The sequence below is a fragment of the Echiichthys vipera genome (assembly GCF_963691815.1).
Source record: "Echiichthys vipera genome assembly, chromosome: 2".
In the NCBI taxonomy this organism is placed as follows: domain Eukaryota; kingdom Metazoa; phylum Chordata; class Actinopteri; order Perciformes; family Trachinidae; genus Echiichthys; species Echiichthys vipera.
The window spans coordinates 749,529-764,387 of record NC_139827.1 but is presented as its reverse complement, the minus strand read 5'-3'; positions in this window follow the sequence as shown (position 1 = coordinate 764,387).

Sequence of the window (14,859 nt, the reverse complement as noted above, 5' to 3'; positions counted from 1 at the left end):
TTAGTCACTAAAGGAGACGGTTAAGTTTAGACACTAAAGGAGACGGTTAAGTTTAGTCTAAAGGAGACGGTTAAGTTTAGTCACTAAAGGAGACGGTTAAGTTTAGACACTAAAGGAGACGGTTAAGTTTAGTCACTAAAGGAGACGGTTAAGTTTAGACACTAAAGGAGACGGTTAAGTTTAGTCACTAAAGGAGACGGTTAAGTTTAGACACTAAAGGAGACGGTTAAGTTTAGTCACTAAAGGAGACGGTTAAGTTTAGTCACTAAAGGAGACGGTTAAGTTTAGTCTCTAAAGGAGACGGTTAAGTTTAGTCACTAAAGGAGACGGTTAAGTTTAGTCACTAAAGGAGACGGTTAAGTTTAGTCACTAAAGGAGACGGTTAAGTTTAGTCACTAAAGGAGACGGTTAAGTTTAGTCTCTAAAGGAGACGGTTAAGTTTAGTCTCTAAAGGAGACGGTTAAGTTTAGACACTAAAGGAGACAGTTAAGTTTAGACACTAAAGGAGACGGTTAAGTTTAGTCACTAAAGGAGACGGTTAAGTTTAGTCTCTAAAGGAGACGGTTAAGTTTAGTCACTAAAGGAGACGGTTAAGTTTAGTCACTAAAGGAGACGGTTAAGTTTAGTCACTAAAGGAGACGGTTAAGTTTAGTCACTAAAGGAGACGGTTAAGTTTAGTCACTAAAGGAGACGGTTAAGTTTAGTCTCTAAAGGAGACGGTTAAGTTTAGTCTCTAAAGGAGACGGTTAAGTTTAGACACTAAAGGAGACGGTTAAGTTTAGACACTAAAGGAGACGGTTAAGTTTAGTCACTAAAGGAGACGGTTAAGTTTAGTCTCTAAAGGAGACGGTTAAGTTTAGTCTCTAAAGGAGACGGTTAAGTTTAGTCTCTAAAGGAGACGGTTAAGTTTAGACACTAAAGGAGACGGTTAAGTTTAGTCTCTAAAGGAGACGGTTAAGTTTAGACACTAAAGGAGACGGTTAAGTTTAGTCACTAAAGGAGACGGTTAAGTTTAGTCACTAAAGGAGACGGTTAAGTTTAGTCTCTAAAGGAGACGGTTAAGTTTAGTCACTAAAGGAGACGGTTAAGTTTAGTCACTAAAGGAGACGGTTAAGTTTAGACACTAAAGGAGACGGTTAAGTTTAGTCACTAAAGGAGACGGTTAAGTTTAGTCACTAAAGGAGACGGTTAAGTTTAGTCACTAAAGGAGACGGTTAAGTTTAGTCACTAAAGGAGACGGTTAAGTTTAGTCTCTAAAGGAGACGGTTAAGTTTAGTCTCTAAAGGAGACGGTTAAGTTTAGTCACTAAAGGAGAGGGTTAAGTTTAGTCACTAAAGGAGACGGTTAAGTTTAGTCACTAAAGGAGACGGTTAAGTTTAGTCACTAAAGGAGACGGTTAAGTTTAGTCACTAAAGGAGACGGTTAAGTTTAGTCACTAAAGGAGACGGTTAAGTTTAGTCTCTAAAGGAGACGGTTAAGTTTAGTCTCTAAAGGAGACGGTTAAGTTTAGACACTAAAGGAGACGGTTAAGTTTAGACACTAAAGGAGACGGTTAAGTTTAGTCACTAAAGGAGACGGTTAAGTTTAGTCTCTAAAGGAGACGGTTAAGTTTAGTCTCTAAAGGAGACGGTTAAGTTTAGTCTCTAAAGGAGACGGTTAAGTTTAGACACTAAAGGAGACGGTTAAGTTTAGTCTCTAAAGGAGACGGTTAAGTTTAGTCACTAAAGGAGACGGTTAAGTTTAGACACTAAAGGAGACGGTTAAGTTTAGTCACTAAAGGAGACGGTTAAGTTTAGTCACTAAAGGAGACGGTTAAGTTTAGTCACTAAAGGAGACGGTTAAGTTTAGTCACTAAAGGAGACGGTTAAGTTTAGTCTCTAAAGGAGACGGTTAAGTTTAGTCACTAAAGGAGACGGTTAAGTTTAGACACTAAAGGAGACGGTTAAGTTTAGTCACTAAAGGAGACGGTTAAGTTTAGTCTCTAAAGGAGACGGTTAAGTTTAGTCACTAAAGGAGACGGTTAAGTTTAGACACTAAAGGAGACGGTTAAGTTTAGTCACTAAAGGAGACGGTTAAGTTTAGACACTAAAGGAGACGGTTAAGTTTAGTCTCTAAAGGAGACGGTTAAGTTTAGTCACTAAAGGAGACGGTTAAGTTTAGACACTAAAGGAGACGGTTAAGTTTAGTCACTAAAGGAGACGGTTAAGTTTAGTCACTAAAGGAGACGGTTAAGTTTAGTCTCTAAAGGAGACGGTTAAGTTTAGTCACTAAAGGAGACGGTTAAGTTTAGTCACTAAAGGAGACGGTTAAGTTTAGACACTAAAGGAGACGGTTAAGTTTAGTCACTAAAGGAGACGGTTAAGTTTAGTCACTAAAGGAGACGGTTAAGTTTAGTCACTAAAGGAGACGGTTAAGTTTAGTCTCTAAAGGAGACGGTTAAGTTTAGTCTCTAAAGGAGACGGTTAAGTTTAGTCTCTAAAGGAGACGGTTAAGTTTAGACACTAAAGGAGACGGTTAAGTTTAGTCACTAAAGGAGACGGTTAAGTTTAGTCTCTAAAGGTGACGGTTAAGTTTAGACACTAAAGGAGACGGTTAAGTTTAGTCACTAAAGGAGACGGTTAAGTTTAGTCACTAAAGGAGACGGTTAAGTTTAGTCACTAAAGGAGACCGTTAAGTTTAGTCTCTAAAGGAGACGGTTAAGTTTAGTCACTAAAGGAGACGGTTAAGTTTAGTCTCTAAAGGAGACGGTTAAGTTTAGTCTAAAGGAGACGGTTAAGTTTAGTCACTAAAGGAGACGGTTAAGTTTAGACACTAAAGGAGACGGTTAAGTTTAGTCACTAAAGGAGACGGTTAAGTTTAGACACTAAAGGAGACGGTTAAGTTTAGTCACTAAAAGAGACGGTTAAGTTTAGACACTAAAGGAGACGGTTAAGTTTAGTCACTAAAGGAGACGGTTAAGTTTAGTCACTAAAGGAGACCGTTAAGTTTAGTCACTAAAGGAGACGGTTAAGTTTAGTCTCTAAAGGAGACGGTTAAGTTTAGACACTAAAGGAGACGGTTAAGTTTAGTATCTAAAGGAGACGGTTAAGTTTAGTCTCTAAAGGAGACGGTTAAGTTTAGTCACTAAAGGAGACGGTTAAGTTTAGACACTAAAGGAGACGGTTAAGTTTAGTCACTAAAGGAGACGGTTAAGTTTAGACACTAAAGGAGACGGTTAAGTTTAGACACTAAAGGAGACGGTTAAGTTTAGTCACTAAAGGAGACGGTTAAGTTTAGACACTAAAGGAGACGGTTAAGTTTAGTCACTAAAGGAGACGGTTAAGTTTAGACACTAAAGGAGACGGTTAAGTTTAGACACTAAAGGAGACGGTTAAGTTTAGTCTCTAAAGGAGACGGTTAAGTTTAGTCTCTAAAGGAGACGGTTAAGTTTAGTCACTAAAGGAGACGGTTAAGTTTAGTCTCTAAAGGAGACGGTTAAGTTTAGTCTAAAGGAGACGGTTAAGTTTAGTCACTAAAGGAGACGGTTAAGTTTAGACACTAAAGGAGACGGTTAAGTTTAGTCACTAAAGGAGACGGTTAAGTTTAGACACTAAAGGAGACGGTTAAGTTTAGTCACTAAAGGAGACGGTTAAGTTTAGTCTCTAAAGGAGACGGTTAAGTTTAGTCACTAAAGGAGACGGTTAAGTTTAGTCACTAAAGGAGACGGTTAAGTTTAGTCACTAAAGGAGACGGTTAAGTTTAGTCACTAAAGGAGACGGTTAAGTTTAGACACTAAAGGAGACGGTTAAGTTTAGTCTCTAAAGGAGACGGTTAAGTTTAGACACTAAAGGAGACGGTTAAGTTTAGTCACTAAAGGAGACGGTTAAGTTTAGACACTAAAGGAGACGGTTAAGTTTAGTCACTAAAGGAGACGGTTAAGTTTAGACACTAAAGGAGACGGTTAAGTTTAGTCTAAAGGAGACGGTTAAGTTTAGTCACTAAAGGAGACGGTTAAGTTTAGACACTAAAGGAGACGGTTAAGTTTAGTCACTAAAGGAGACGGTTAAGTTTAGACACTAAAGGAGACGGTTAAGTTTAGTCACTAAAGGAGACGGTTAAGTTTAGACACTAAAGGAGACGGTTAAGTTTAGTCACTAAAGGAGACGGTTAAGTTTAGTCACTAAAGGAGACGGTTAAGTTTAGACACTAAAGGAGACGGTTAAGTTTAGTCACTAAAGGAGACGGTTAAGTTTAGACACTAAAGGAGACGGTTAAGTTTAGTCACTAAAGGAGACGGTTAAGTTTAGTCACTAAAGGAGACGGTTAAGTTTAGACACTAAAGGAGACGGTTAAGTTTAGTCACTAAAGGAGACGGTTAAGTTTAGTCACTAAAGGAGACGGTTAAGTTTAGTCTCTAAAGGTGACGGTTAAGTTTAGCCTCTAAAGGAGACGGTTAAGTTTAGTCACTAAAGGAGACGGTTAAGTTTAGTCACTAAAGGAGACGGTTAAGTTTAGTCACTAAAGGAGACGGTTAAGTTTAGTCACTAAAGGAGACGGTTAAGTTTAGTCTCTAAAGGAGACGGTTAAGTTTAGTCTCTAAAGGAGACGGTTAAGTTTAGACACTAAAGGAGACGGTTAAGTTTAGTCACTAAAGGAGACGGTTAAGTTTAGTCACTAAAGGAGACGGTTAAGTTTAGTCACTAAAGGAGACGGTTAAGTTTAGTCACTAAAGGAGACGGTTAAGTTTAGTCACTAAAGGAGAGGGTTAAGTTTAGTCACTAAAGGAGACGGTTAAGTTTAGTCACTAAAGGAGACGGTTAAGTTTAGTCACTAAAGGAGACGGTTAAGTTTAGTCACTAAAGGAGACGGTTAAGTTTAGTCACTAAAGGAGACGGTTAAGTTTAGTCTCTAAAGGAGACGGTTAAGTTTAGTCTCTAAAGGAGACGGTTAAGTTTAGACACTAAAGGAGACGGTTAAGTTTAGACACTAAAGGAGACGGTTAAGTTTAGTCACTAAAGGAGACGGTTAAGTTTAGTCTCTAAAGGAGACGGTTAAGTTTAGTCTCTAAAGGAGACGGTTAAGTTTAGTCTCTAAAGGAGACGGTTAAGTTTAGACACTAAAGGAGACGGTTAAGTTTAGTCTCTAAAGGAGACGGTTAAGTTTAGACACTAAAGGAGACGGTTAAGTTTAGTCACTAAAGGAGACGGTTAAGTTTAGTCACTAAAGGAGACGGTTAAGTTTAGTCTCTAAAGGAGACGGTTAAGTTTAGTCACTAAAGGAGACGGTTAAGTTTAGTCACTAAAGGAGACGGTTAAGTTTAGACACTAAAGGAGACGGTTAAGTTTAGTCACTAAAGGAGACGGTTAAGTTTAGTCACTAAAGGAGACGGTTAAGTTTAGTCACTAAAGGAGACGGTTAAGTTTAGTCACTAAAGGAGACGGTTAAGTTTAGTCTCTAAAGGAGACGGTTAAGTTTAGTCTCTAAAGGAGACGGTTAAGTTTAGTCTCTAAAGGAGACGGTTAAGTTTAGACACTAAAGGAGACGGTTAAGTTTAGTCACTAAAGGAGACGGTTAAGTTTAGTCTCTAAAGGTGACGGTTAAGTTTAGACACTAAAGGAGACGGTTAAGTTTAGTCACTAAAGGAGACGGTTAAGTTTAGTCACTAAAGGAGACGGTTAAGTTTAGTCACTAAAGGAGACGGTTAAGTTTAGTCTCTAAAGGAGACGGTTAAGTTTAGTCACTAAAGGAGACGGTTAAGTTTAGTCTCTAAAGGAGACGGTTAAGTTTAGTCTAAAGGAGACGGTTAAGTTTAGTCACTAAAGGAGACGGTTAAGTTTAGACACTAAAGGAGACGGTTAAGTTTAGTCACTAAAGGAGACGGTTAAGTTTAGACACTAAAGGAGACGGTTAAGTTTAGTCACTAAAAGAGACGGTTAAGTTTAGACACTAAAGGAGACGGTTAAGTTTAGTCACTAAAGGAGACGGTTAAGTTTAGTCACTAAAGGAGACCGTTAAGTTTAGTCACTAAAGGAGACGGTTAAGTTTAGTCTCTAAAGGAGACGGTTAAGTTTAGACACTAAAGGAGACGGTTAAGTTTAGTCTCTAAAGGAGACGGTTAAGTTTAGACACTAAAGGAGACGGTTAAGTTTAGTCTCTAAAGGAGACGGTTAAGTTTAGTCACTAAAGGAGACGGTTAAGTTTAGACACTAAAGGAGACGGTTAAGTTTAGTCACTAAAGGAGACGGTTAAGTTTAGACACTAAAGGAGACGGTTAAGTTTAGACACTAAAGGAGACGGTTAAGTTTAGTCACTAAAGGAGACGGTTAAGTTTAGACACTAAAGGAGACGGTTAAGTTTAGTCACTAAAGGAGACGGTTAAGTTTAGACACTAAAGGAGACGGTTAAGTTTAGTCTCTAAAGGAGACGGTTAAGTTTAGTCTAAAGGAGACGGTTAAGTTTAGTCACTAAAGGAGACGGTTAAGTTTAGACACTAAAGGAGACGGTTAAGTTTAGTCACTAAAGGAGACGGTTAAGTTTAGACACTAAAGGAGACGGTTAAGTTTAGTCACTAAAGGAGACGGTTAAGTTTAGTCTCTAAAGGAGACGGTTAAGTTTAGTCACTAAAGGAGACGGTTAAGTTTAGTCACTAAAGGAGACGGTTAAGTTTAGTCACTAAAGGAGACGGTTAAGTTTAGTCACTAAAGGAGACGGTTAAGTTTAGACACTAAAGGAGACGGTTAAGTTTAGTCTCTAAAGGAGACGGTTAAGTTTAGACACTAAAGGAGACGGTTAAGTTTAGTCACTAAAGGAGACGGTTAAGTTTAGACACTAAAGGAGACGGTTAAGTTTAGTCACTAAAGGAGACGGTTAAGTTTAGACACTAAAGGAGACGGTTAAGTTTAGTCTAAAGGAGACGGTTAAGTTTAGTCACTAAAGGAGACGGTTAAGTTTAGACACTAAAGGAGACGGTTAAGTTTAGTCACTAAAGGAGACGGTTAAGTTTAGACACTAAAGGAGACGGTTAAGTTTAGTCACTAAAGGAGACGGTTAAGTTTAGACACTAAAGGAGACGGTTAAGTTTAGTCACTAAAGGAGACGGTTAAGTTTAGTCACTAAAGGAGACGGTTAAGTTTAGTCTCTAAAGGAGACGGTTAAGTTTAGTCACTAAAGGAGACGGTTAAGTTTAGTCACTAAAGGAGACGGTTAAGTTTAGTCACTAAAGGAGACGGTTAAGTTTAGTCACTAAAGGAGACGGTTAAGTTTAGTCTCTAAAGGAGACGGTTAAGTTTAGACACTAAAGGAGACGGTTAAGTTTAGTCACTAAAGGAGACGGTTAAGTTTAGTCACTAAAGGAGACGGTTAAGTTTAGTCACTAAAGGAGACGGTTAAGTTTAGTCACTAAAGGAGAGGGTTAAGTTTAGTCACTAAAGGAGACGGTTAAGTTTAGTCACTAAAGGAGACGGTTAAGTTTAGTCACTAAAGGAGACGGTTAAGTTTAGTCACTAAAGGAGACGGTTAAGTTTAGTCACTAAAGGAGACGGTTAAGTTTAGTCTCTAAAGGAGACGGTTAAGTTTAGTCTCTAAAGGAGACGGTTAAGTTTAGACACTAAAGGAGACGGTTAAGTTTAGACACTAAAGGAGACGGTTAAGTTTAGTCACTAAAGGAGACGGTTAAGTTTAGTCTCTAAAGGAGACGGTTAAGTTTAGTCTCTAAAGGAGACGGTTAAGTTTAGTCTCTAAAGGAGACGGTTAAGTTTAGACACTAAAGGAGACGGTTAAGTTTAGTCTCTAAAGGAGACGGTTAAGTTTAGACACTAAAGGAGACGGTTAAGTTTAGTCACTAAAGGAGACGGTTAAGTTTAGTCACTAAAGGAGACGGTTAAGTTTAGTCTCTAAAGGAGACGGTTAAGTTTAGTCACTAAAGGAGACGGTTAAGTTTAGTCACTAAAGGAGACGGTTAAGTTTAGACACTAAAGGAGACGGTTAAGTTTAGTCACTAAAGGAGACGGTTAAGTTTAGTCACTAAAGGAGACGGTTAAGTTTAGTCACTAAAGGAGACGGTTAAGTTTAGTCACTAAAGGAGACGGTTAAGTTTAGTCTCTAAAGGAGACGGTTAAGTTTAGTCTCTAAAGGAGACGGTTAAGTTTAGTCTCTAAAGGAGACGGTTAAGTTTAGACACTAAAGGAGACGGTTAAGTTTAGTCACTAAAGGAGACGGTTAAGTTTAGTCTCTAAAGGTGACGGTTAAGTTTAGACACTAAAGGACACGGTTAAGTTTAGTCACTAAAGGAGACGGTTAAGTTTAGTCACTAAAGGAGACGGTTAAGTTTAGTCACTAAAGGAGACCGTTAAGTTTAGTCTCTAAAGGAGACGGTTAAGTTTAGTCACTAAAGGAGACGGTTAAGTTTAGTCTCTAAAGGAGACGGTTAAGTTTAGTCTAAAGGAGACGGTTAAGTTTAGTCACTAAAGGAGACGGTTAAGTTTAGACACTAAAGGAGACGGTTAAGTTTAGTCACTAAAGGAGACGGTTAAGTTTAGACACTAAAGGAGACGGTTAAGTTTAGTCACTAAAAGAGACGGTTAAGTTTAGACACTAAAGGAGACGGTTAAGTTTAGTCACTAAAGGAGACGGTTAAGTTTAGTCACTAAAGGAGACCGTTAAGTTTAGTCACTAAAGGAGACGGTTAAGTTTAGTCTCTAAAGGAGACGGTTAAGTTTAGACACTAAAGGAGACGGTTAAGTTTAGTATCTAAAGGAGACGGTTAAGTTTAGTCTCTAAAGGAGACGGTTAAGTTTAGTCACTAAAGGAGACGGTTAAGTTTAGACACTAAAGGAGACGGTTAAGTTTAGTCACTAAAGGAGACGGTTAAGTTTAGACACTAAAGGAGACGGTTAAGTTTAGACACTAAAGGAGACGGTTAAGTTTAGTCACTAAAGGAGACGGTTAAGTTTAGACACTAAAGGAGACGGTTAAGTTTAGTCACTAAAGGAGACGGTTAAGTTTAGACACTAAAGGAGACGGTTAAGTTTAGTCACTAAAGGAGACGGTTAAGTTTAGACACTAAAGGAGACGGTTAAGTTTAGTCACTAAAGGAGACGGTTAAGTTTAGTCTCTAAAGGAGACGGTTAAGTTTAGTCACTAAAGGAGACGGTTAAGTTTAGTCACTAAAGGAGACGGTTAAGTTTAGTCACTAAAGGAGACGGTTAAGTTTAGTCACTAAAGGAGACGGTTAAGTTTAGACACTAAAGGAGACGGTTAAGTTTAGTCTCTAAAGGAGACGGTTAAGTTTAGACACTAAAGGAGACGGTTAAGTTTAGTCACTAAAGGAGACGGTTAAGTTTAGACACTAAAGGAGACGGTTAAGTTTAGTCACTAAAGGAGACGGTTAAGTTTAGACACTAAAGGAGACGGTTAAGTTTAGTCTAAAGGAGACGGTTAAGTTTAGTCACTAAAGGAGACGGTTAAGTTTAGACACTAAAGGAGACGGTTAAGTTTAGTCACTAAAGGAGACGGTTAAGTTTAGACACTAAAGGAGACGGTTAAGTTTAGTCACTAAAGGAGACGGTTAAGTTTAGACACTAAAGGAGACGGTTAAGTTTAGTCACTAAAGGAGACGGTTAAGTTTAGTCACTAAAGGAGACGGTTAAGTTTAGTCTCTAAAGGAGACGGTTAAGTTTAGTCACTAAAGGAGACGGTTAAGTTTAGTCACTAAAGGAGACGGTTAAGTTTAGTCACTAAAGGAGACGGTTAAGTTTAGTCACTAAAGGAGACGGTTAAGTTTAGTCTCTAAAGGAGACGGTTAAGTTTAGTCACTAAAGGAGACGGTTAAGTTTAGTCTCTAAAGGAGACGGTTAAGTTTAGTCTCTAAAGGAGACGGTTAAGTTTAGACACTAAAGGAGACGGTTAAGTTTAGTCACTAAAGGAGACGGTTAAGTTTAGTCACTAAAGGAGACGGTTAAGTTTAGTCACTAAAGGAGAGGGTTAAGTTTAGTCACTAAAGGAGACGGTTAAGTTTAGTCACTAAAGGAGACGGTTAAGTTTAGTCACTAAAGGAGACGGTTAAGTTTAGTCACTAAAGGAGACGGTTAAGTTTAGTCACTAAAGGAGACGGTTAAGTTTAGTCACTAAAGGAGACGGTTAAGTTTAGACACTAAAGGAGACGGTTAAGTTTAGTCACTAAAGGAGAGGGTTAAGTTTAGTCACTAAAGGAGACGGTTAAGTTTAGACACTAAAGGAGACGGTTAAGTTTAGACACTAAAGGAGACGGTTAAGTTTAGACACTAAAGGAGACGGTTAAGTTTAGTCACTAAAGGAGAGGGTTAAGTTTAGTCACTAAAGGAGACGGTTAAGTTTAGTCACTAAAGGAGACGGTTAAGTTTAGTCACTAAAGGAGACGGTTAAGTTTAGTCTCTAAAGGAGACGGTTAAGTTTAGTCACTAAAGGAGACGGTTAAGTTTAGTCACTAAAGGAGACGGTTAAGTTTAGACACTAAAGGAGACGGTTAAGTTTAGTCTCTAAAGGAGACGGTTAAGTTTAGTCACTAAAGGAGACGGTTAAGTTTAGTCACTAAAGGAGACGGTTAAGTTTAGTCACTAAAGGAGACGGTTAAGTTTAGTCACTAAAGGAGACGGTTAAGTTTAGTCTCTAAAGGAGACGGTTAAGTTTAGTCTCTAAAGGAGACGGTTAAGTTTAGACACTAAAGGAGACGGTTAAGTTTAGACACTAAAGGAGACGGTTAAGTTTAGTCACTAAAGGAGACGGTTAAGTTTAGTCTCTAAAGGAGACGGTTAAGTTTAGTCTCTAAAGGAGACGGTTAAGTTTAGTCTCTAAAGGAGACGGTTAAGTTTAGACACTAAAGGAGACGGTTAAGTTTAGTCTCTAAAGGAGACGGTTAAGTTTAGACACTAAAGGAGACGGTTAAGTTTAGTCACTAAAGGAGACGGTTAAGTTTAGTCACTAAAGGAGACGGTTAAGTTTAGTCTCTAAAGGAGACGGTTAAGTTTAGTCACTAAAGGAGACGGTTAAGTTTAGTCACTAAAGGAGACGGTTAAGTTTAGACACTAAAGGAGACGGTTAAGTTTAGTCACTAAAGGAGACGGTTAAGTTTAGTCACTAAAGGAGACGGTTAAGTTTAGTCACTAAAGGAGACGGTTAAGTTTAGTCACTAAAGGAGACGGTTAAGTTTAGTCTCTAAAGGAGACGGTTAAGTTTAGTCTCTAAAGGAGACGGTTAAGTTTAGTCTCTAAAGGAGACGGTTAAGTTTAGACACTAAAGGAGACGGTTAAGTTTAGTCACTAAAGGAGACGGTTAAGTTTAGTCTCTAAAGGTGACGGTTAAGTTTAGACACTAAAGGAGACGGTTAAGTTTAGTCACTAAAGGAGACGGTTAAGTTTAGTCTCTAAAGGAGACGGTTAAGTTTAGTCTCTAAAGGAGACGGTTAAGTTTAGTCTCTAAAGGAGACGGTTAAGTTTAGACACTAAAGGAGACGGTTAAGTTTAGTCACTAAAGGAGACGGTTAAGTTTAGTCTCTAAAGGTGACGGTTAAGTTTAGACACTAAAGGAGACGGTTAAGTTTAGTCACTAAAGGAGACGGTTAAGTTTAGACACTAAAGGAGACGGTTAAGTTTAGACACTAAAGGAGACGATTAAGTTTAGACACTAAAGGAGACGGTTAAGTTTAGTCACTAAAGGAGACGGTTAAGTTTAGACACTAAAGGAGACGGTTAAGTTTAGACACTAAAGGAGACGGTTAAGTTTAGACACTAAAGGAGACGGTTAAGTTTAGTCACTAAAGGAGACGGTTAAGTTTAGTCACTAAAGGAGACGGTTAAGTTTAGTCACTAAAGGAGACGGTTAAGTTTAGTCTCTAAAGGAGACGGTTAAGTTTAGTCTCTAAAGGAGACGGTTAAGTTTAGACACTAAAGGAGACGGTTAAGTTTAGTCACTAAAGGAGACGGTTAAGTTTAGTCACTAAAGGTGACGGTTAAGTTTAGACACTAAAGGAGACGGTTAAGTTTAGTCACTAAAGGAGACGGTTAAGTTTAGTCTCTAAAGGAGACGGTTAAGTTTAGACACTAAAGGAGACGGTTAAGTTTAGTCTCTAAAGGAGACGGTTAAGTTTAGACTCTAAAGGAGACGGTTAAGTTTAGACACTAAAGGAGACGGTTAAGTTTAGACACTAAAGGAGACGGTTAAGTTTAGTCACTAAAGGAGACGGTTAAGTTTAGTCTCTAAAGGAGACGGTTAAGTTTAGTCTCTAAAGGAGACGGTTAAGTTTAGACACTAAAGGAGACCGTTAAGTTTAGACACTAAAGGAGACGCTTAAGTTTAGACACTAAAGGAGACGGTTAAGTTTAGTCTCTAAAGGAGACGGTTAAGTTTAGACACTAAAGGAGACCGTTAAGTTTAGTCTCTAAAGGAGACGGTTAAGTTTAGTCACTAAAGGAGACGGTTAAGTTTAGTCTCTAAAGGAGACGGTTAAGTTTAGTCACTAAAGGAGACGGTTAAGTTTAGTCACTAAAGGAGACGGTTAAGTTTAGTCTCTAAAGGAGACGGTTAAGTTTAGTCACTAAAGGAGACGGTTAAGTTTAGACACTAAAGGAGACCGTTAAGTTCAGACCACTAAAGGAGACGGTTAAGTTCAGACACTAAAGGAGACGGTTAAGTTTAGTCTCTAAAGGAGACGGTTAAGTTCAGACCACTAAAGGAGACGGTTAAGTTTCAAACTTGCCCTTTTTCCCAGAATCCTCGGCGCTGTATCGTGTGAGCAACGCGGCGACCTTCGGCCTGAGCGAGGTGGACCTGACCCAGCTGGTGGTGGACGGGGTCAAACTGCTCATCGCCATGGAGACGAGGCTGGAGGGCGGCGGAGACGTGGAGGAGCTGGTTCCCACGCAGAAGTAGATCTGCACCGTTCATCGTCTCTCAGCTGAGCCGTGGTGTGACGGACGCCGTCCTCCTCGCTCTGTGATGTTCAAACAAAATCAAATGAAACTGAAACTTGTCGAAATGAAGCATCCGTGTTTTCTTTTGATCTTTTCAGCCTTAAAACCATTTCCTGTGTTTAACTGACGCTAACTTGATGATTTTACGTGAGATTTTTACATAAAAGTGGAAACAAAAACACGAGTTTCCTCAGAAACGTCACAAACACACAAAGTCATTCACCTGCAGTTCCTCCGTTTCACCAGCAGACGTCGCTCACGCCACGTCCACCGCCGCTTTAAGGGTCCACACACGTTCACTACAGTCGCTCAAGGACAATTATTACGCACTGGGGGAGGGGTGGATTCAGTGTGTCCGCAGAGCCTGGTAGCATGGATGCTCATGTGTGTGAACAGAAGAGTGTGTGTTGTACGCCAGATTTGGCCCACGGGCCAGAGTTTGACCCCCCTGATCTAATCTAACCATCCACACCACATCCACACACCCATGCAGAGCACAGGAGCCATTCAGGGTTCAGTGTCCTCTCACTTTGACATGTGGAGCAGGGAAGCTGGGGCTCGAACCGCCAATCTATCAAATGGAGGACAACCCACTTGCCCACTGAGCCACAGCCGCCCCCGCAGGAGCCCTGGTGAGCTACAGACACGTCACACCACTGTTTCTAAAGTTACAAATTCACCTTTATAGCTGTCCCCCTGAAGAAGGAGGCCTTCAGGATCTGGTCTCCCAGAAGACTCCGGAGGTGGTTCTGAGGTCCCCACAGGTCTGAAGGGCTGCAGCCTCTGCTGGGTCAGAGGCAAAGCAGCGGGTGTGGGAGGAGTTCACACAAGTCCTGGTTCCTACCCTCACCTGTGGTCCTGAAAGCTGAACCAGGTCCAAGTCAGGACCCAAAGAACCAGGTCCAGGTCAGGACCCAAAGAACCAGGTCCAGGTCCCAAAGAACCAGGTCCAGGTCAGGACCCACAGAACCAGGTCCAGGTCAGGACCCAAAGAACCAGGTCCAGGTCAGGACCCAAAGAACCAGGTCCAGGTCAGGACCCACAGAACCAGGTCCAGGTCAGGACCCAAAGAACCAGGTCCAGGTCAGGACCCACAGAACCAGGTCCAGGTCAGGACCCACAGAACCAGGTCCAGGTCAGGACCCACAGAACCAGGTCCAGGTCAGGACCCAAAGAACCAGGTCCAGGTCCAAGCGTGTGAAGTGTGTTTCCTCAGGAGGGGGTCTGGAGTCTCCCTTAGAGAGAGGGGGAGAAGTTCAGCATCCGTGAGGAACTCGGAGTAGAGCCGCTGCTCCTTTGTGTTGAAAGGAGCCAGTTGAGGTGGTTCAGGATCATCTGGTCTGGATGAACCCTGGGCGCCTCCCTAGGGAGGTGTTCCAGGCACGTCCAGCTGGGAGGAGGCCTCGGGGAAGACCCAGGACCAGGTGGGAGGAGGCCTCGGGGAAGACCCAGGACCAGGTGGGAGGAGGCCTCGGGGAAGACCCAGGACCAGGTGGGAGGAGGCCTCGGCTTCTAAGTTAAAATTCACCTTTATAATCAAACTTTGCAGCAAAGAGCTTCTTCTCTGCTTTAACTAAAATAAACTTAATTTAATTTAAGTTGAATCAGAAACACAAAGTGAGCTGAAGTTCTGCTGTTATCACCGATTCATTCAGACTCATTATTATTATTATTATTATTATTATTATTATTCTTTATGTGCATTTGTCTCTTTACACACAAACACTTTGAGCTCTGAGGATAAAGACGGTTCAACTGCATCATGTTGGTGTTTGATTCCCTGTTAAACTAGTGACATAAGAGCCGTGGGCGTGTCCACAGTGACGCAGCAGGGTGGGCGTGTCCACAGTGACGCAGCAGCGTGGGCGTGTCCACAGTGACGCAGCAGCGTGGGCGTGTCCACAGTGACGCAGCAGCGTGGGCGTGTCCACACTGA